This window comes from Megalops cyprinoides, chromosome 11 (assembly GCF_013368585.1).
Source record: "Megalops cyprinoides isolate fMegCyp1 chromosome 11, fMegCyp1.pri, whole genome shotgun sequence".
Taxonomy (NCBI): domain Eukaryota; kingdom Metazoa; phylum Chordata; class Actinopteri; order Elopiformes; family Megalopidae; genus Megalops; species Megalops cyprinoides.
In genome coordinates this window covers 13,243,632-13,264,324 of record NC_050593.1, presented here as the reverse complement: position 1 = coordinate 13,264,324, position 20,693 = coordinate 13,243,632, and the positions used below count along the sequence as shown (strand labels likewise).

Below are 20,693 nucleotides of genomic sequence, written 5' to 3'. Positions count from 1 at the left end.
CAGTTGTATGCATGTAATATTAAGATTGTGCTGAGAGACAGATACAGAACCGGTTTTGAATTGTAGGGTACGGTAGCATAAAACTGTAAATAACAGCAAGTACACAACATGTCTCACCTAATATGTACACAATATGGTCGTAAATTTTCACGTTTACACCACCAATTTCGTACTACGCAGAGCCATGGCGCAGGGGGTCTAACCTACCGGTAACCGCCAATACAGAACAGGTTCATCGGACCAGAACAATATGAAATATCTTTCCTCCACTCTACCGCGCCTCTTCCATTTAGATGTTCATCGCATTCGTGTGCGTTGCTATGAGGCTTATGTGTCTAAGATTACATAAAAGATGAGGCTTTCGTTCGAACCGAGGGGAATCCATTAAACACACAGCAAAACACAGCCCCGATTTCAATTCAGCGATGTTGTCATTCTCTTTCACAGTAGGCCAGCTATTTACAACTTCTCGTAAATCGTTGTATATGCATGATATGTCACTTATTTATAAACCATTCCAATGTAAACGAAATACACATGCAGTCACAGTATCCCAACATGTTCGTGCTGAACCCATACTCTAGACTGCAGGCAGGTCTCCCAGGCCGGTTGAACGTAAATATGAAAACACGATCGCTAGAGCAAGTGGATTCATACGGTTTATAGCGATTTGCACCCAAGGCCCTTGGTGGAAAGCACTCGCTGTGTTGTAGTGGCCCCTTGTTTTCATTGTTTTATAGAAGAAGGTAGTAATCGTCAGGCAAGCACAACTACCCGTTACTGTTAAAGTATTGTGCTGAAAAGACCAGTGCTTTGTGTTTAAAGATAACAGAGTTGAATACAGCCTACGCTATGTTTGGTCATCTGATGGGGAATCCTCGTTCACAATATATTATAGACGATGTTAATTTTAGACGAGAGTGAGGAGAGACCGTTATCGCTGACATTTACTTCTACTTCTATCTGATGAAGGTTGCCAGGGATATTTTAGTGTGCTTCTAAAAAAAACAGCCAGTCTGTTCATTGATGGAAAAGAGGTTTTGTTTATCATTTGAAATGAGGTAGGTCAGTTGTCTGTTCTTTCCCTCGTCAGCATCTTGTGCTTTGAAGCACAGGGACGTTGGTAGGGCCATCACGAAGCAACAGAAGTTCCATTTATTGACGCCGGATGTAGGCCTACGACTACAGGAGCGTTGTCATTCGTAACTGTTCGTAACTCGTAACTGTTACTTCTCTTATTACCCTGAGACAGGGTCAACAGACACAAAGGTTGACAGAAGTTGTTCGTTGGCTTTCGCATCAACGATTTTATGGGTTATATCAGTGTTTCGACCTAGATCGAGATCATGGGCTAATAGCTACTGTAGTGAGAAATGCGCCGACGACATTGTTCTCTTTAATGGAAACTTCGTAGATGGGTTGGCTGAACAGAGGGGCATTGTCGTTTTCGTCATTAATACGTATTGTGCATTGCTCTGTGGTTCGGAACGGAGGAGATCCCAGGTCCTTTGCTACGACAGTCAGGTTGTATCCGGAAATGTTCTCTCGATCTAATGTAGTGGTTGTCAGGATAACGAAGCTGCCGCCATATGCTGGTTGCAGTTTGAAATGCTCTTGCCCGTGTAAACTGCAGCGCACGTGGCCGTTCCTGCCGGAATCTCTGTCCGAGGTGCTGACAAAAGCCACAAAACTCTCCTCTGCTGCGCACTCGGAAATGTATGCGAGTCATGCGACCGCGTCAAAGTCAAACGGCGTTATCTTTATGTCAGGGACATTGTCGTTTGTATCGAAAACCTCAACTGTAACCACGTACGCATGGCCGGTATGGGGTTAAGTCCTAAATCGTAAACTTGGATTTTCAATTCATAGTGTTTATTATTTTCGTAATCAACTGCTCTTTGGAGAGTCAACCGTCCGGAGTGGGGGTCGATTTTATCGATTTCTTTTATCTCTGGAGGCGCTTGCTCCAGAAACCCATAAACAACCTGTCCATTTGTGCCCTCATCTGGGTCAAAAGCGTGCAGCTTTAATAGTAGGACCCCCACTTCAGTATCCTCATAGAGTTCCAATACTTTTAAGCACTGTTTCAGGCGGACTCCTCCTCTGTAGCTGTAACCTTAAGTGTGTGTGAATCCTGGACTTCCCTGTCCAACTCGGCATACCGACCCCCATCCTCCCCGATGCTGACGTCAATGTCAAAATGATTGTTGGGTGATATTTGATAACTTTGGATAGTTTCTTCCGACGTCTTGGTCGGAGGCAGTGTCTATGGGCAAACGCGTCCCTAACGTCGAGCTTTCATGAACTTCCATCCAAGTTTCATTGAGCGGGAATGTCGGGAGGTTATCATTTATGTCTCGCACCTCTATCTCCACATGTATCAAATGAAAGCTGCCGTTATGAATTGCGACGACGTGCAGTAAAATCAGACAAAGCGGTAACCGATGACAAAGCTGTTCTCGGTCAAGTCGCTGAGCAGCTGTCATCTGTCGATCCGTCTCTCTGAGGTTTATTAAACACGCATTGGGTTGGTCAGTGAATCGAAAATTTGCTTCCGGATTTTCATTGTGGCTGATTGCCAAATCCCTTCCCAAGTGTGCGATTTCGGTGCCCGGGTCTTCCTCTTCTACTACAACATATCGATTCTTCGCACTGTGAATGGGCGACTAAAGGTATCGCAAGAAACACGGTCATCGTGGCACACAAATTTAGATTGTTAGAGACCATTGCAGACGGAACTGTTATCTTACTTCCTGTGCAAGCAAAACAAAACAACACATATTCTTTGTAAGTTAAATCAGTCTTAATTAGCCTGTAGGTTTCTTGGCGCCATGTCAATGTACACGTTTATCTCAGTTTATGTAGGCTAAACGCTCTCTGCGCTCTTAGCCAATTAATTTTCTTCGGTCACTTAATAGGTCTCGGTGTTTGTGTGTTCAAGGTAAATTGATAGAGACAAGGCTTTATGGAATTGCTAATCCGCTTTTCCGCTCGCCTTCAGTTTCAATGTGTTTGATTTCCGTGTTTCAACTGCAGTCGCCTTTACGACGGCATTATTCTGTTTGCCCTTGGAGATACAAACAGCGAAAAATGGAATGCTGTATCAGGAAATGGAGTTTTGAATGAGTTTGAATGAGTCAAACCAATACTGCAGCAATTCAGGACAATGCAGCAACAAATTACATTTTTTTCCCATTCGAAAGAATACTTATTAGAAGGCGTTTAATCTCAGAATAGATTCTCAGCAATGACTTCATTGTAATGACAGATAATGTTCAGTCTACAGTTGTCCCGGGCGTATCGCTCATGGTGTTTCCACCAATCAGAAGAATGCGTATCCAGTGCTTTGAGGGACGCGTACAACAGGCTTGTGAAATAGAACATAGTTCAGTCAGCACTCTGAGGACATCAACATTAATCTTGCCATTGAGAGGAAGATTGTGCTATGTAAATCCTTGAGACATGGTCTGAATGACTGATTTAACTCACTGGCGAAGGAACTCGACGAGTAGCGCTCATTTGGTAACTTCAGTCTGTTCTGTGCTTTTATATAGCATTGTCTGAATTGCGAGGAGGGATGCTGGGACATCAGTCACACGACACCACAAGATGCCACGATACCACTTACGGTTTGTTTACTCTCAGTGACTACAAGTATCTACACTACTTTCAGACGATAAAACTGTGTCAAAATCGTAAAAGACCTTTGCAAACCCCAAAGCATATTTACTTGTATTCACTCATATTGCAAATCCAGTTCACTCGTTTGCAAAGCACTTCACACAAAGCTCTAACTTATAGCATAAATTGCATAATGGAATCTCTTGTCTTCATGTGGAAAACAAATGACTGCAAAAACGGAACTCTAATTACCAATTACCCTCATTCACACTTCATCTGTGCAAACAGAGTTTTTGCAACTGGTTCAGTTATCTGTCAGAGCTGTAGCATGAACAGAAGAAGCCAGAGGTGAACTTGTTGAAGAGCAATGAAACCAAATGAAGCAGAGAGGGGAACAGAAAGAGGTAGGGGAAGAGGAAAGGTCCAACCAAGAAAATGGTAAAACTTTTCCATTGACTTTAACAATGATTTGAGCAACGGTGCTTGCAGATTTCATCAACAATGGATTGACCATAACGGAGGCTGGGTGGCGGTCACAGCCCAATCTGAATTGTTTCACTGTAGCCTTTATAAATTGAATGTTTTGAAATGAAAATAGGTAAGGGAATATTATTCAATGCTCCGCTGTGCTGTCTGTTGTATTCTTATGTAGTGTATCACACAGTAGGACATGCAGCACATAGAATACAGAAAGTGAAAAACTAAAATTAAACATAGATATAGTTTACATGTGTGTACAACTGAGTATGAAACTCCACATGTCAGCATATTTGTATTTGTGTACAGAGTGGAAAGATGACCCTCTGTTAGTGTCAGTCTCTTCACTGTATGGCAAGAGCCTGCAATAGTGGAGATAATGTTGGCAAAGAACACAGAAAAACTGAGAGATATCCAAAAGCATCTCATTTGACCACAGTTTTAGAAAGGGTGAAATATGAAATTTTTCTTTCATTGCTGCTTTATGCAAGTCTGTTGGTTTTAGGAAGGCTGTGTAATATGTGACCATACACTGTGAACATGAACAGATATTGATCATTCACACATGCGATCACAATTTACTTCAAAACAACAATTGCAATATATATTTACTGTAGTGAATAATTATTATTTTATGATATGCTGATTGGCAAGTGAAGAATTTAGCAATTAGAACTTTATTATGCTGGCCTCATGCTAAGCCTGACATCAGTATGATTGAAAGTGAGTTGAATTTTGAACTTAAATGTAGAATTTAGTTTGAGGTGCTTGCTAAAAATTGTATTTAGTTTTTAATATTTGTGCATGCAGTGCCAATATACTCCTAGCTTTGCAAAAAATATCCAGAGTTTAGACAGCTGTTTTAAAAGCATGGACTACAATGTCTAGAAATGTACCATGAAAAACTGTAACATGTGAGTATACTGCCATCTTGTGGCACTACTGACTGTATGCCTGATTAATCAGTTTTTCAACTTGGTCATTTTGAATGACCAATAATTCCTCTAACATGTAACTACCTAAAATGATTGAAAGAGTCATCTGGGCATATTATGGAATATGCACCACTAAATTATGGAATATGCACCACTATCAGAATTATGATTCCTTCAGTAAAAAAAAAAGGGAAAAACAGAACAGATCATTGGTACTTGGCATATGAACACCAAAGGAAATAGCAGATGTATTGACAGCAATTCTGTCCGTATGTGGCCAATTATTTATGGCATACACCGCAAAGTATGCCACATTGTTCTGCTCACAGGACTAATGTAAAATGTTACTGTCTTCAGGTGGCAACTTTATACTTAACCCTTATAACATTTTACATCTCTTTCATTGAGACTAAAAAGACTAAGTGTCTTGAATTACTGTTCATCACTTTCAGGTTTGATATCCGGAACCAATCTTGTTGCCCTTTTCCGTACTTTTCCAAGAACCTCCAGGTCCTTCTTACACTATGATGGCAGGAACCAGATACAGCACTATAAATTTGGTCTTTAATGTAACCACCTTTCATCTTTAAATAATCGTTTTTAACGTAATATCAAGCTAGTTTATTGCTTGCTGATATATATTTTTTATTATAAGATGTAGCATTTGTTGTGATCAAAATGTTATGAGGAAAAATGAAATTAAACTAAACATGAAGTTAAGACCAGGTTAGTGTACAATTATACATACATCTATCTCTACTGGCAAAGGGAGATCATCAAGTCTGATTGGATGTGGGGGGAAAAAACCCAATGGATCCAATTTTTACTTATTAGATGACTTCATTGAGAGCATTACTACTTTCAATCTGCTAAGCACTCCATGCATGAACACCAAACACATATTTAAAAGGTAAATTTACACAGACATACTTTTTAATTGATCTAGGTAGAATAACAGCAACAAATGAAGACACACTGTATTTTTCATTTAGGTGACAGCATCTGTCCTAAAATGTTACGCCGTTTGGCCTCTGATGCTGATCAGTCTGGCGTTTCTGTGCTCTGCAGGGTGTCATGGTGTCAAAGTGTGCCTGAGAAAATGACATTTATAATATGAATCATGTGGCTCTCCTAAATGTGCTTTGCACCTCACACGAGCAGCGTGTACCGTATGTCTCCTGATTGACTCACTCCATGCCCTGCTTTATCAATTCTTAAGTGAGATGCGAGTTTCATCATACCATTATATGCTATGCTGCTCTGATTTTGCCCATTTCATTCAAAATCATTGCTTTTCCATGAGGGATGAGGTTGGCCAATGCAGAAGCTTTCAAAGGCAAAGGAAGCCAGTGATTTTCAAAGTGACGGGAAAAGCGCTGTGTCCTACCCTTCAGAGCGAGGTGACTGGGAACATTTGTTTTAAAAGAAATTGATGGGTTCATTGCCGTCGCCCATTAAATGGTTGGTCGAATTCCAATAAGAAATCTGTTCTAAAAGTGAGGCTCGGCATGAGACTGATTGCAATTGCATTAGAGGAGCTCAAATTAATGCTGTGTGCACTCCGTAATGGATGAAGACTGGGAAGTCATTTTAATTGAAAGGTGGATTGTGTTTTGAGTCCACACACCTCGGGTCTGATTGTTTTCCAATTTCTTTGAAGCCACTAGAAGCAGAAGGGCAAATTTATAATCACAGCGGAAAGAGGACACATTTATTGAAAAACACTTTTAACTTTTAACATCAGTCCCATATTCCATCTCTGCAAAAGGATCCAAAATGGTCTAACCAATTTCTTTCAAGAACAGTGGTTATATGGCATTGTAATCGGAGCCACAGCAGGTCGGAGATTTGAATCCTAGATCCCGGGCTTTTTTTGACCTTCAATGAAGTATTCATGCTGAATTGTTTCAGTAAATATACAGCTGAATAAATGGATAACATGTATTATGAAAGATACGCAAGTCACCCTGTACAAGAGTGGAGTGGCTGCTAAGCAAATGAGAGAAATAATATAAACAGGAAAACGGTATACTTCAGCTAATTCATCTAGACACATCTACAGTATGCAAACTTGACATGAAAACCTCTTTGGTCCAAAAATGCATTCTGCTTTCTGACAAAAATGACGTATCACTCCAACATTTGAGAAAAGTAAGATAGTTCAGCCAGTCTATTAATGTAATGCCAACATCATCGGTCGGATACTAACCCAGCTCATCTGTTTTGCAAACCAAAAGGTCTTCTTCTGTCAGTCTTCTTGCACGTTATACACACTGGGGAAGCTTGACCAATCAGAAGAGAAGAGAAAACTGTGTTTGATGAGAACAGACTATGGGGCTGATGATCTATTTATTTTCAATCTCTGTGTTGTCAGATTAAGCATGGAAAATGTGACAGTATTAAGACAGAGAGCATTCAGAATTAAAAGTAACTCAGTGTTAAAACGTAATCTGTAATTAAATATGTGTGTAGGAGGTGTTATTTTAAAATATCTCCTGGGTTAACACCCTCCCTACCCCCACCACCACCAGACACATTCTTTGTAGCCAATTGCAAGATACATTCTGCCTTTGGCAGCAAATGGATGACAGCCATGCTGGTTGTGCATAAAAGCTGAAAGTAAGCTCCTGACTAAAGATTAATAATAATGCTAATGACAATATAACCTCTACATGCCCTTAAAAACGTTTCTAAAATAACTCCCCTTTCATTTCTGATGTAACAGCAACATTGCTTGAAGGTCATTTTGCAGCAGGCATCAAGATTAAAAAGTAGGCCTTAACACTGCCACTCAAGATTTGGTAGTCACAACCAGCTGCAAAAAGTGTTGCAGGTCAGCCAGGTTCTTAACTAGATAAGTTTGATAAGTACAATTTTTATTACTTTTTTGCAGGTTGGCCAAAATGATATATCCACAAAGACTACTTTCAGTATACAAAAATAGCAAGTCACTCACACGTTAGGTACTTTTTCTCTAGAAGTCAGTATAAAAACTGTACTTGTAATGGCATTAAAATCATTTTTATCACCAATTTGCCTAGTTACATTAAACAGCTTGGGCAAAATAACATAACACGACCTGGACAAGTAATTTTCCAAGGCAGACTTACTCAGTATATGCTAAATTCTTTTTACAACTTTGTCTAATGTTTTTTTTTTTTCATCTTACTGTCTGAACAGAATGAGGTCTTCAATCTCACTACATCCAAGTGTAAAATTCTACCAACAATAATGACAGTGGCACAAGCATGATGTATAGGGAGTATGGTAAGGCAGTCATGATGTATGGAGAATAAGCACAGAGAATGTGTGAGCAAACTGCCATTTTGTTTGCTGAAAATGTGTCTTCTGTTGATATATTCTACTAAAAGCAAAACAAAACAAATTTGTTTTTTCATAAACTCTGGGACTCTATCTGGCAGGAAGAGAGACTAAACAGGGCTGGAAGGGGGACTGTATGGGGGACATGTAAGCAGCTACTTCCAGAGCGGTGATGGGTATTACTGATCAATTGCATCTATACAGTGCCTCTCAGGGAGGTGTGACTCACTTCACCCTCCATCAATGTGTGCCTCCCACCTGGGGGATGCACGGCAGTCAGGTGGAGAAAGAGGGAATTAATTCACTGATTGAACTGAGGGGTGACTGGATAACCAGATTGAAAGAGCCAGATTGGGAATACTGCCAGGACCCTGGAGAACTCCTACCCTTTGTGATAAGCACAGAATAAACTGCTGAAATAAGTGAATGACCCTGTTGAATGTGATACTATCTCACTGGCTCGCCTGCAGTCATTATTAAGGGGTAACTTTTCCAAAACCTGAGGTCCAAAACGTGGCTGCAAATTAGACCATAATCTCATCTGACTAAACTATCTTCACCCCCCCCCCCCCCCCCCCCTCAAAAAACACAAATCCTTTTATGTCAAGTTAACTTTGATAGGCCTCCCTCTAGAGTCCTTTGCATCAATTAAGTGCACATTTCTTTTCTAGTTCCATGTGTCACTGCTGTACACTTTGGGATTTACGAAAATACAAATGAAACGCTTTTTTTTCCAGCTGTAGAGTATAACTTTAATTAGTTTTCTACTGATTAAGATCATTCATAGCACCTCGCCTTCATACAATGGCTTCTCTATTTTCTGCAAGCACCTGATTGTTCTGGTTTTTAATTAACAACAAGATCACCGTGGCGATAAAATGGAGAGAAGCTGAAGAGAGCAAATGAAATGTTCTGTAACCAAGGGGAAGGCTTGCCCACTCTCACAGGCCTCTAGTTATACTTCCACATTATTGAGACACTTGAAAATCAATGGATGTATACATCAGTATGATTTCTGTGGACCTCCCACATTCATAGCAGTATAGCATTTTTCAAGCTTCAATTCAACAACTGACCTCAAGTTCAGAACTAATTCAAAGTATAAATTGCACAACTGATTGGGTGCATTCTATCAACCTGTTAAAAAAATATATTCATGAGGGATAATTTCACTGCCGGAATGCAACTCAAATATTTAGCATTTGATAAAAAAGTATAAACTTATAAGACTTACGAAACTTTTTCACAAGGTATTTTAAAATGCTTGTAAATTGAAATTGATATGATTTAAAATGACTCTTTATTGCACACTCAGATATTTCGAGGTTTTCAAAGCTAAGTATCTTTCCACATGAGCTAAATAAATGACACTGAGCATAGCTTAAGTAGTCTCATAGCATTACTCTAGACATTGAAGCTCTGCCCCGAGGACAGCCAAGGTGAGCCAGCATGCCTGAATGAGAAGTGTCATTAATTAGTACATGGTTTAATTGGGAAGTGATGAAATAAACAAGGCCTTGGACCTGCACTGTTAATGAACAGCTGGTGTCATTCAAATGCACCTGAGATGTCCCTTATTTAGCTACACTAAATAATAATGTCTTCTTACCAAAGATCCCCATAATTTCTAAGTGCCTATAGAATTACTGACATAGGACACACAAGAGGAGGATTTTTTTGTATCAGAGAGGCGTGCAGATAGTTAGTCTTACTGCTCTCTGTCATACATTGTAAGAGGATGTAGTCCACGTCCTCAACAAAAATGAAATGTTGACCTTACCACAGTGAATATCTTGCACACTACAATAGGCTTTCAAAAGATTATACAAAAAATGATATGATCTAATTTGGAAAGATGTGGTCTGTATTGATCTGTGCTCGTGTAGAATGATAAAAACATTTGCCTTGAGGGTGAATTTGTTTTGCTGAAGGAAAGCACACTCCCAGTCGGCACAAACATGTTATTATAAAGAGCATGCCCAGTAACTCAGCACCATCCATTCATCCAAACTTCTCCACAATCTGATCACGCTCCTCCACCTTTTTAGTGCATTAATAATTATCTCCACTAGGGGGTGGTAGAGTATTTCTGCATTTAGGCACAGATTTTGGTTTCTAACACCTTACATGTAAGCGTTACAACTAAACCTAAGCAATACAAAGGTTAAAAAAAGGGGAAAAAAACATGTGTGGTCGCACAAGGAGGCCAGAAATAACTTTGTGTAATGATTTTGTGGAGTGGGTAAGAGCATCATTTTCCACAAGAACACGATGGTTTAATGGAACCTTTGTGCAAAATAAAGATGAGAAGCCCCCGGCTGACAACACTGTCAGACCCGATGGCCACGTGACATATTCGGCATTGAGCAACTCTAAATATAACCATAAACTCTGTATTTTGAAAGCACAGAGATGGTAAATGGCTGCAGACCCGCCTGTTGAAAAGACACAGGTGCACATTAATGACGCTTATCTCATCTGTGCTACTCACGTGACAAACGTGCACACTTCAAGGGCCTCTGTCTAAATCTGACTTTAAGAAGATTTTTTTTTAATGAAAGTACAGACTTTGTTACCTGACAACCATACAGCTATTCCACCTGCCCCCCCTGCACCACCATTCCATGTGCCCCCCCCCCAAGCACACACGCGCACACACACACACACACACACACACACACACACACACACACACACACACACACACTCACGCACACACACTCACACCTGTACAAAAGGGTGTGAGTAAAACTGCCACAGGTTAGAGAGTACCAATGGCCCTGCTACAGCAGCATGAAGAGAACCAGCACATGGCAAACAGAGCACAGATTTCATCACGTCCACCATCTGAACCTAAAATTACATTACAACAGAACAGACAGAGAGGGAGCGAGTGAGAGAGAGAGAGATACTCTGCTTCCGCTGTCGCATCACAGATGCCTAATGGTTTAATGGACTCTCCTCCAGACAGGACACACTTTTCATTCTTTCTGTTCAGAAACTACATAGTGCTTCCCCTCCTCTCTCTGTCTGTCTTTCTCTCTTGCTGAGCGAGAAGTCTGGGAGTGGGAGTCTGGCAGCAGTGGGGGAGGGTCTCACACAGCTCCCAAACCACAGTTTTTCCTCTGAGGGATCAGAGCTACCAGAATTGTGTGACTCAAGTGACTTCTAAACTGCGCTGTGTGATTTGTGCAGGAAGTGTGTTTCTGTCACAGGAAGTGCTGCTGGCAGACTGCATGAGACTGGCTGTAATCGTCTTCACTACAAAGCTTTCCCATTTCTGTTCTCTTGTTTGGCAACCAGTCAAGTTCAAACCAAACAGAGAATAAATCCACTTAAAAAGATGGTTTGCTATCTGTACTCAAAACATTTGCAGCCAGGAAAGACAGGAAGAGAACCAGGAAAGAACAGCGAGAAACTAGGACAGAGCATGACAAAACCACAAATGACCAGGACAGGCTGCAGACCCTGTGTAAGTAGAGGGCTCTGTGTGTTATCCTGAATAGCTGCTTCTGTCTCTGTTAATAGAAAGCCATGATAAGGTCTCTCCTGATCCACTCTTGTGGCCCTTTGATGGAGCTGCTGATTGGAGCACTGCTGTGAGGAATACAAAGTTATTAAGTTTCACTGTCTATCAGTTTCTCGCCGGCAGCTCCACCTTCACTGTTTGGAGCTTACAGGTGCTCTGTGGTATGTTCTTTGCATGAGCATGTGATGGCTCTGCCTTTCTCCTCAATGACAGCACCTGAGCTGCCACGAGTCAGAGCATTCTATTGCAGACAGATGAGCGGGTGATGGAGTGTGATCAAACACAGTGCGCTGCCCTTTGCCTTATTTGTGGACGACATCCAGGTGGGCGTCTCTCCTCAGCTCGCAGTTGGGGAGGCAGGTGTTGAACACCTGGTGGGCTGTGCAGACATGTCCGGATCCATCTGAAGCGTCTAACATGAAACAAGCAAAAAAAAAAAAACAGACGGGGAAGCCTCTCCGATCCAGCATCAGCGAGACCCTGGGAGGCTAAAGCCAGAGGCCTGCTGGTCTGACCCCAGTGCATGCTGGGAAGCAGGCTTCATGACCTTGTTATTTACACAATAACGCTGTAGCAGAGGCGGGTTGGGGTAAGCAGATTCTGGCGCTCAGAGAGAGCCCTGCCTCTGCTGTTCAGGCTCGCCCTGGCTGCCCCGGCCTAAGAGCACACGCTGAGGCGAGCAGTCGTCTCACTGAAGGGCTGGATCCATTTCCAAGAGGTCGTTTGTCGCAGTGTGGAAAGTGCCGCAGGCCGTGCGTGTCCTTGGCAGCAGTGGGGGGGAGAGGTGATGTTAGGTTGATTACCTTGGCTTTCTCTCTGGATGTGGCAGGTGCTCCACTTTTGAAGTGTCTATCTGAGTCCGGCACTAAAAGAGGCAGATCTGAGGCTCCGAGGGACAAGAGTGGAGGGTCCCCGTCAAGTTCCAACCTATTGCAGTTCTTAAAAAGTGTTCCTGGATCAGCATCAAAATTTTATACTAAATGGCTGGGGTTAGGATTAGGGGTTAGGGGGTGGGCAATGTGATCTCAGACTTGATGTCAAGGGTAGAAAATAAATGGTGTCATCTCTTGAAGATGAATGACATCATCAGTGGTTGATTCCGTGGATGAGATATACATCAGCAAGTACAGTACATCTCATCATACAATACAATACAAAAACTGTTTCTGTCATAAACATCTGAATTATATCACCAGTGTCTTAACTGACTGGTATTATTACAACCATTAGTGCTTTTTGTGAGTAATCCCATTTTTAAGTGAGTCAGCTAAAAGTGTACTGTTTTGTAATACAGGAAATTATTCTGATAATCAGTAATGCGCTTATTTAAACTTCTTCAAATCCAACAAGGCCATTTTCTGAGGTGATACTTTCACAGTAACAGGTTTTCAGGAGCTTGTGGTAATTCTGAGTTTACAGCTGTTTCACCCAGCTAGGAGCTGTTTCATTCCACTCACAGCTGGTGTTCCCCAAAGATGAGGTCATCACAGACAGGTCAGGTGGCTGATGGAATGTCAGAGGAGCCATGCAATCACAGGGGGACCCTGAACTCTTAAGCTTTTACCAGTTCCACAAAAACAGCTGGTGTGAAATGCAAGGCCCACCTCTGAGGGCAGAGAGCAGACATTTCAGTCTGTCCGTGGTGGACTCCATGGAGAAATGACCACACCTTCCTTTCTCAGCTTTTCTCCCTCCCTTTGCAGGACATTTGTACAAAACTGTAATGCTAATTACTCATTCTGATGTAAAAAGACAGTTTTACATGGCATTTGTATGCAAATCATTTTGTTCAGTCTCTAATGATTTAGTTTTGTCTCTCAGCAAAGCTAAAGTTCTTAGCAAAGGCTTCAGTGTTAAGACTATGACAAATTTCTCTGTTAATGCAGAGCTGGCTGGGTGCATATGTAGACATGGAAACAGTAAAAGTGTCATTCCAGCTCAGACATTACCTAGTTGTTGAGAATTTATTTGTCAAAGGGGTCACTGTCAAAATGGGTCACTGTGCTTATACCTTTTATAGGCATGGATAACCATAAGGTTAACATGATACATGCGTTGACATACGCAGCAATGTTCATACATGCACGCTAGCACACTCACACATACACACACACACGCACACACACACACACACACGCACTCACACACACACACTTTTAACATAATCTTTCTGAAGAAAAGCTATCACAATTTGCCCTCTTCCCCTGAGCATAAATTGTTCTAAGATCATGCTGAAATCACATGGAGGCCTGCCAGTGAAGGGCATTCTGGGGAGGTCTCTGTAATAGCATTTCTGATATGAGCATTAAAATGACTAAACCTGAGAAATGCTACATCAATCCTCATACATTTTACAGCAGTTTACTCAAGTGAAAACATCACAACCTTTCAAAATTCAATGAAAAAGAGTTTCTTATGTGTAATAATTAGACATGGAAATAAAAGATGAACACTCTGTGCTAAATTCCTCTGCTCTGCTGAATTGATTATATAGTAAACAAGGGCTTAATCTGGAGGTTGTTTACAGGAGCGAAGACAGATTGCTGTACATTCAAAGTAACCCATCAGAAAATTGATTTATCTTTCAATGAAGTAAAATTAGTATGATTGTGATCAATCAAACTTCCCAGATCAATATTTTGTACCACCGTTTCATTAAACATCTGTGTGTTTATATAGTGGCCCCTGTCTGTCTGTTTGCCCGTCTCTCTGTCTGTCATGAATAGTCCCCCACAAGCCGGAAGACAGGGGTTGCCAGCACTGACATATGCCTCAGAGAGAGCTCTAACTCTAACCAAAATAGACATTCACAGTTGTTACATTTGGTTACATATTAGATCTTTATTTACCTCTTTATAAGATTTTATGTGTTCTGTTCTCCTAAATCAGAACATTAAGAAATATATACAGTTAATTTTATACGATGAATAAAATAATCTGATAAAATCTTTGCAATATAAAATTGTAAAACTAGAGTGCCACAATTTAACTATGTATAAAGCCTGTTACAGTCACTGTTGTTTAAAGGAGAGACACAATCCTCCAACACTGTGGTTTATCCTTAATGTTGCCATAGAAATTCAAAAAAGTGTTAGACCTTGCACGGAATGATAAGTTCAGTGAGCAAAGATGAGAAAAAAAGCTATTGTATAAGTAATGAAAAAGTAACACTTCTTTAAATCTGTTTGTCAAACTTGAGGACTGGCTCAGCATGAGGGTTTGGATCTTCCTGCATTTAACGCTGCGCTCTGTCTGGATTTGTCTTATTCTCCCACTTGACTTTTTAAAGACACCAGTTTGTGGTTGTCAAAACATGCTGACAAATGACAGCAGTGAAGCGCACGGCCAATGCTTAAAACAAATGAAGAAAGTGCATTAAAGCATGTCTTTACATTCCGAGAAATCAGATTTGATTTATTCTCTCCATCTATCTGTGTTTTCTCTTGCTTCTTGATCTTGCTTAAAGGGCGCACAGCTTTTTAAAGATGAAAATTTCCATCTGTGTTTGTAACTTCAGAGAATGAACGCCTGTTTTACACTCACTTTACTTTACAGAGTGTTTGACTGACCACGTCCAAGGTTACGTTACACAGTTACTGGCCAGATGGTAGTCTGCATTCAAACCCTACATTTAAGTGTGTAATGATGAGGAAGAGGAGAGTTCAAATGATCACAATTACTTACATCCATTTGCAGTCTTCTCTCAGACAATCCCACAGACAAGTAATGGGGTACAAGGGCCTAACACACCACAGTAATAGTCAAAGTGATTCTGCTCAGCAATCATCCTAAAACACCCAAGGGTAATGAATCCTTTTATTCAATCAACAAGAAAAGTCATTCGATTCTCCATCATATCATAAACATAGATATCAATGTGTCATTATGTGAAGGCCCGCCGAGGGCTTCCCTGTCTATTTGGGACTCAAGCCCCATGCACAACCTAACCACATAGTGCTTTGTCCTTTAATCTTGAGTGACACTTTTCAGCAAATGTTAATTTTTTTTAATGTCCCACAAAAAACCGTGATAAAAGTCAGAGAATTCAAAGAAACAAACCAACAAAAAATGTGTCACTTGTTTAAATCCACAACTCAAACTTCAGGACAAAGCCCGTAGTGGTTACATTGAATGATCCTCTCTGCATCTCTTTCTCTCTCTCTGTAAGTGCCAGGCTGATAGCATTGGCTTTTTTTTGCAAATAATCCCTAATGACCTTGTTGTCTGTGTGGATCAACAGCCCAGGAACAAACAAGAGCCAAGGTCAGGGAGCTGAAGTGTGGAGGGAAAAAAGAGGATTCACTCAACAATGAGCAGATTTGGAAAAGCGTTTATTGATCTTTACTGGAGTGCATGAACCGGCAGTTCAAAAGCAAACAAAAACAGAGAGATTATCCATGCAGCGGAATCCTCGCTGGCCCTTATCTGCTCATTGTTTGCCTATTATTTTTTATTTATATATTTATATACTTTTGGCTGGAGAGTAAATATCCCGCTGCCATGGCTGGGTTACAGTGGCATTCGTGGAGGACCGGAGACTCCGACACAGAATACATTTTGGGCGGTTCCTCTGAGGCCGTCACGCCCATACGACCCTGGCACTTACCGGGCAGTCGGGGAGCACGGCTCCTTCCCGCCTTCAGTCTGTCATCAGGCCTCACACCCCCAGCGTGAGCTCTCTGCTCGGCAGCCTCTGCCTGTCTGGCTATTCCTCTCCTTCTGTGGTCATTCTCCGGTGGTGGAATAAACTGCCCGTAACTGTTAGAATTACAGAGTCACTCATCATCCTCCCGAGCAGAATATAAGCACGCCTGTCAAGGCTTCACCTAGTTTCACCCTCTTCTAGGCTTTATGCATAGTAACCTTCCTTAAGTGAATTCTCAGAGGGTGTAATTTGGCTCTTTCTGTCCATTGTCAGTCTGTTAGTCTTTAGTATGATATTAAGAACATTGCTCTTAAAAATAAATCATAGGCACCATGTTTTTTTTGCTGTTAAACACTTCATTTCGGCATCGTTTTTCAGCTTTAGTCCTTTTCTCTGTCATTCTGGCTGTTCTGTGCCTCTCCTACTGGTGTTCTTGTTGTTGCTGTGATATGTATTTAATATATCATATTATGCTAGCCTTATAAATTATGCATCTGCCAAATAGATGAATGAATACAGAAAACAAAAATATATTTTGTGTCATTTGAGTGCCATTGATAATGCCATAGAGGTCTTTTGTGCGCGTCGCTATTTTTTGCATTCAGCACTGATTGATCTTGTCTGGCTTATTCATGTTACCATCAAAAAGATGCCCGCAACACTGACTCACCGACTTGCTAATAAAAGGCTTCACGAAAAGTATGAAATGAGAAGGTGAGGAATTCTCAAGAGCCAGCTCCAGAACGCAGAATGGCTCTTCCTGACGGTTGTGAGAGAGCTTGGGTAATCCGTTCTCACAGGACGGGGTCTTTAGCATAATCCATGGATGCGGAGTCGCAGATCCACCACCTTCAGTAAGGCCTCTAAAAGTCCTCAGCCATGTGCTATTGAGAAAAGAGCACAAATGTGCACACTGGGTTGGATATGAAGTAATGTTCTTTTTTTATACTTACGACAGATTATTTTGTGGAACCCATTACTCTCTCTCTCTCTCTCTCTCTCTCTCTCACTCGCTCTCTCTCTCTGAATGCATGGATCTCTCACCCTATTCTCCAGCACACATGTGAATTGGAGGCTCAGCCACTGGTGGCTGGAGAGACCGCATTGCTTTGTGAAGAAGGAATCGATAAGTCGTTAAGGGGCAAATCTGATATTTCTGGAAATGTTCAAGCTCTGAAAATACACGTTATCACGTTTTGTAATGTGATTTTTTTTTCCTTTAATGGAAAATACGTGATCTACCACCGCAGGATAATCAATTTCAAGCACCGCGTGAAATTGACCATAAATCAAAGAAAATGTATACCATAACATTTCAGTTTAAACTACATATTGGCTGTTAAACCCTGGCAACATTGCGTTATCATGGATGAGCGTTTAATGGGGTATTGCACATTCTCAATAGGAAGTGTTCTGCAGTTCAGCCATGGCCTTCTTTGCTGTGTGTCCAAATGTAAGACTTTTAATGAACTTTAACGTAATCAAACAAATTTGTTTGATTTCCAAAAGTTTATACTTTTCAAATAACTATTTTAGTTTTGTTTTTCTTTGTCAGAACTTTTGAAAATGTGCAAGAAGTTTCAAAATGTTATTACATTTTAAACTGTAATGGCAGTCCCCTTCAGGCTGTCAGATTTAGTTACCATGTAAGACACGGGTGATGTATTCCTGGAAAGTGGCCATATCTTTGAAGCTCTAACTCACTGGGAGCTGTTCCTGGATCAGGTGCAGGGACAAATTATTGCACACGTCCCAACGGAAATTCTACATGCTCGCTCTGTTGTATCACCCCTTTGGAAGATGAGCCAAACTGGACAGTTGGAGTGACACAGTAGCGGACATCACAGTTAGGGCGAAGATTATTCCATCAAACAGGAGGGGCACCAGCATGCACTCTCCACTACATTCGGCTAGGTTTCCAGAGCGCAGAGTTTTCCTTATGATCTGTCATGCAGTAAATGCAGAGGGCAGCTGCACACTGATCCCTCCCCCACTCACCCCGTCCCCAGCCCATGTCCCTGTACTCTTGCCCATCGCCCTGACAGCCACAGCCAAAGTCCAGGGGCCGTAGTGACTGGGCACGGCTGCGTCATTTGTGCGGGCATGTGCTGGCGCCCGCCGTTTCGGGGTCGGCCCCCTCGTTCCCGAGGTCGGCGCCGAGCCGGAGAGCGGGCCTTCCGCAGGCGCACGCCAAAAGAGCACAGATCAAGATGTTGTTTTTCCATCCCTCCCTCCCCGAAGCGACTCGGGCGAGGGAATGAGAAAACTAATATGGTCCATCAATTAATCTAAGTGTCTGGGTTGTCTAATTAGCGGGCGTGCTGAGCGCCTCGTGTTCCCCCAGGCTGTTAGCGGGTTAGCAGCCTGCCTGAGAGAGATTAGCATGCGGGCGACGCCACGTGCCAGCTTCCTGTCTCTGTGTGCGATGGAGGCCGATCAGCGGAATGGGGGAGGTGGGGGGGATCGTTTCCTTTCCTTCCCCTTGCGTTTTCTCCCATGTCAGTCAGGCATCCACTGCACTCCTTTTTAATGCAGAAATCTGAGCACAATTAGTCTGCTAATCGCCTCTGGTCATACCTCTGAATTTCTGCGCCTACAGGCTATAAACCTGTCGATTCACAGATTTGCAGCCTTGTCTTAGTTTTATTTATCTGCAAAGGATTCCCTGTGGCATGGATTTTTTTATCCTCTTAAAGAAGCATCCTATCAACAAACCATCATTTGAACTGTGGTTAGAATCTGATATGAGATGATTCATGAACTTATTGGAAGGTAGCAACAAATGAAATACATTTTTTTTTTTGGGGGGGGGGGGGGGGGGGGGGGGGGTATGCTCCTTTAATGAAGTAACACTGAAGGTGATTAGGAGGGTTACATGAACATTTAAACAATTAAAGAAAATCCTTTTCAGAAGATTTCATTCTAACAATCTGCTCCTCAGTAAGCAGCACTGTGCAAAGACAGGGCCAAACACCACAGCAAGCATCTAAAAGATGTGAGCAAAACCTGTCATATAAAATATTCGTCTGCGGCTCCTGTTTCATCTGTACAATGAATCAATCAATCATGTTTAACTTGATATGGCACTCTTAACAAAGGTGTTGTCAGAGTGCAATGCAAATGGTAATAATCATAACATAAAATGAAACCGACAAAGAGAACTCACTGTGGTGTATGAGAACAAATTTCTTGGAACAATCAGAGTAAAAACTATGAGGTACACACAGGCGATTGGGAAGGGGGGAGTCAGAGTCTGGAATGGCTCCCAGCAATAAAGCAAGGTCTTATTTTGCTCCCCTCCACAATGTAGGAAACCAGACAGAGACTGACAAGCTGCTTCCTTTCAATTAAAGAACCTAACATTACAGGGCTGGATTATCTGTGTTCTTAGCGTGGGCAGACCCTATAATCTTACATAACAATACAAAGACAGGAGAGAAAGGCCTTGAAAGGATTCAAGAAAGAAGAGATTGCAGGTAGAAAGTGCTTCCACACAAAAAAAGATGAAACAGATAGCAGGCACTATGCAATTACTGTGGGCTCAAGGACAGACGTATAAAGGGGACTGGGACTTTGTCTGATTCATATACTTTGTTTTTCCTCAACTTTATGAATGACAATCTCTGTTGTTCTTGCTCTCTGCGAAATGACCGCGATCGTATGTGGATGTGAGCATGCATGCCATTGGTGTCATGTAAAGATGAGCGCAAGACCACAAATGAAGATGAATTCTAATGGAACTCAGAGTGGGAGAGAGTGAGTCGGACTGCAATCAGTGGGGGGGAGCGGCAAATGGCAGAGCTGCAATCAGGGCAGGCTTGACATTTCTTCAGCGCACCAATTTAGGGAAGTACGCAGTCCAAAATAAGCAGAACTCCAAAATAAGGAACAAGCAAATGTAAAGGAATTATTCTAACTAGACCTCTCGCTGCACAGGTAGTGCAAAAGGGACGGCTGTCTGACATGGCATCCCAACCTGTAACCTTCTCATGGCTGTTATCTGTTCAGGATGAACACAAGAAGACACAGATGTGCAATTTGTGATCCACAGTGGACAAATCTGTTCTGGCAAAAACTGCACCAAGTTATTTAATTAGACTGAGGAGATCACACATCCTCCGGCTGGACTTTGTGTATAAAATTTATTCATAAACAAGTCAAATAG

General features: G+C 41.7%; 1 pseudogene; it reads right to left on the bottom strand.

The window, feature by feature from the left end:
• Positions 1–1,238: 1,238 nt before the first annotated feature.
• On the bottom strand, positions 1,239–18,753 carry LOC118785860 (annotated as a pseudogene).
• Positions 18,754–20,693: the final 1,940 nt, after the last annotated feature.